The sequence below is a fragment of the Peromyscus eremicus genome, chromosome 1 (genome assembly GCF_949786415.1).
Source record: "Peromyscus eremicus chromosome 1, PerEre_H2_v1, whole genome shotgun sequence".
NCBI lineage: Eukaryota > Metazoa > Chordata > Mammalia > Rodentia > Cricetidae > Peromyscus > Peromyscus eremicus.
Window position 1 is genome coordinate 182,887,576 of NC_081416.1, and position 3,188 is coordinate 182,890,763.

Consider the following 3,188-nt stretch of genomic DNA (forward strand, 5'->3'; position numbering starts at 1 on the left):
GCTGAATTAGTAGATGAATAGTCCCAGCAATGACTTGCGTTGAAAACTTGAGCACCACGTTTTCATGAATTGGGAAGCCAGATCTATCTCTGTCTGCCTAGGTGAAGGAAATTAAGATAAATCCAAACTTGAAGAGAACGTGGATGTGCACTGCACCCCAAAAGAATGGTATGAAGCAAGAAAGGAAGAAATGGCTTATAAAAAAGGCATATTCTGCTGGAGAGATGGCTCGGCAGTCAAGATTAACACTTTCCTGCAGAGGACTTGGGATTCTGTTCCCAGCATCCACATGATGGCTCACATGCCTGTTAACACCACTTCCAGGGTATCTGACTCCCTCATCTCACCGCTGCTGGTGCACTTATACTAACACATTCACATACTTTTTTTTAAAAAATGCAGTTTTAGGGCCACATAGACTTAAGAAAGTGAAACCTGGGAAGCTGCATTTGTCCAGATTTTTCCTAACACCCCCATACTCTTTTGAGTTTGTTATTCATGCACAGCTTTGCTATTCCACGTGGGCCCTGAATGTGGACCTGCTTCTAGCCTTATCAGGAATCTGTGTGTTTAAGATGCAGCTTATCTAAGTGGTCCCCAATTCTACTTCTTCTAACAAGCTCCCAGGGCATGCTGATGGCCCCAAGAACATAGAGTGGTGACTGCCAGGCTTAGCTGCACTTTAGAATCACCTGGGAAGCTGGGGTGAGGGGTAGGGGATCCAAATACTCAGGCTCATGCTAGAACAATTACATCAACCTCTGGAGGCAGGAACAGGCTACCGGTCTTTCCCTGAGATAATTCCAACGTGCAGCTAATGTAAAGACCACTCACCAGAAACTCTCCTCAAAGCATGGTCCTTTAACTAGCATCAAAAATAACACATGGAAATGCACTTTTCTTTTTCATCACAGGGAGATTTGAACCCAGGGCTTCACAGGACAGGAAAATACCCTACTATTGAGCTATTCCCCCAATCGTCTCTCACCTCTTTTTTGGCAGGGTTTCATACAGGACAGGCTGGACTTGAACTAGCTTTGTAGCAGAGGACGACCTTGAACTTCTGGTCTTCCTGCTTCCATTTCCCAAATGCTGGGATTACAGGTATGTACCACCATGTCCCAGCTTCTGCCCTTTTTTAAGGATCTTATTATGTAGGCCTTGGAACTCACTATGTAGACTAGGCTGACCTCCAACTCACATAAATCTGGTCTGTGCCTAAGAGTCTTGGGATTAAAGGTGTGTATCACCACATGCGGCAGCCCTTTTTTGTTCTTGCTTTTTTCTGAGACAGGGTTTCTCTGTGTTGCTTTGGAGTGTGTCCTGCAAGGCAGCCCTGTTAACACTATTTTGAGGCAGGGCCTGACACAGCTAGGCAAGTACCCTGTGGTGAACCGCTGCATTCCTGCCCTTTAGAGACACTTTTTTGTATGTATGGGTGTTTAGCCTACATGAATGTCTGTGCAAAACATGTGTGCCTGGTGCCCAGGGAGACTAGGAAAGGATGTCATATCTTCTGGGACTGGAATTATAGACCATTGTGGGCTGCCATATGGGTGCTGGGAATCAAACCCAGGTCCTCTGGAAGAACAGCCAGTATTCTTAACCACTGAGAAATCTCTCCAGCCAACTCTCTTTCCTCAAATTGTGTGTGTACATATGAATGTATTGTATGTAGCTGCACATATGTGCTTGTGAAGGCCCAATCAACCTCAGTAGTTTTTTATTTTTATTTTTATCAGATAGGCTACTCATTAGGACCTGGGACTCACTGATGGCTGGTAGCATGCCCTAGTGATCCACTTGTCTCCACCTACTCAGCATTGGGATGGCAAACACGTGCTGCCATTCTTGGCCTTTTATATGGGGTGCTGAGTATTGAACTCAGGTTCTTATGCTGTTTTTGTTACTTTTTTTTAAGACAGGGTTTCTCTGTGTAGCTCTGGCTGTCCTGTAATTTGCTCTGTAGACCAGGCTGACCTTGGACTCACAGAGATCCACCTGCCTCTGCCTCCCAAGGTTCTTATGCTTTTATGAAAAGCATTTTACCAACAGTACTCTCTCTCCAGGCCTCTCGCTAACTTAATTTTTTTTTTTCTCTTTTGGACACAGACTTTTTCCTACAGCCCAGCCTGCCCTTGAATTCACTGTGTAGCTCAGTTAGCTTTGAACTTTGAACCTGCCTGCCTCAGGTCCCATGGGTAGCTAGGATTACAGGGTGAAATACACGTTTTGAGCTCTATCTTAGCAAAACTGGATCAAACTAGCAACCATGTCTTAGAGAAACCTCAAGGCAATCTGCGGCATCTTGAATTCCGAGACTCGCACCTTCATATTCCATTCCGTTCCTGACACTGGCCATGTCAGATGCAAGTCAGGCAGGGACAGAGCAGGGACTCTAAAGGGGGTGATGTACAAAGTGCTTTCCGCACAGACCCACAGGGACTGGGGTCAAGATAGAGAGTGGGGAGACGGGGGAAGGCCCAGAGGGAGGAATGGACCAGGAAGCCCAAGACAGACCTGCCAAAATTATGAGTAAGAGAAGTCCTGACCTCACCAGCTGGGTCCATGCTCAGACCCTCAGAGTTAAGCTCAAGCTGCGAAAATGGAGTCCAGCAATGACTCTTATCTTCTGCAGAACCATAGATTCATAACACACCAAAGATGGTCCACCCTGATCTACTTTTTCCTTTGGCAGAGCATTGGTTCTCAAGTCAGCCTGGGTAGTGCGTGCGTCTTCTGCTTACCTGGCATTGGTGCCTCCCACAGCAGGGTACCCATCTGCCTCACCCTTGTTGAGGACTCAGGCATGGCCCCCTCAGCAAACATGGATTAAAACAACTGGCTCCCCAATAAGCCCAGTGCTGGGTGCCTTCTGCAGACACTTCCCAGGCTTCTTAGGTGCCTCACAGTGCAGATGTGGATCTTGGACCAAGGAGGCTTCTAGCCTGAGGGACAACAATAATCCTATGGGCCTTCGTTGGGCTCTGGAGCTTTGTTGTGGCCATACTGTTCCGCCATGATGCTGAGGTTCTCAGGGGGTGGGTGGTGATGTCAGAAATGGACAGGGCTTTTCTCCTTTTCGATTCCAGGACAAGAGCAGAAGAGAGCCGGGGCAATGCTACCTTGACTGGAAACCCCACAGCTCTGACTCCTCTGGGTCTTCCACAAATAATCACACCCTCCGG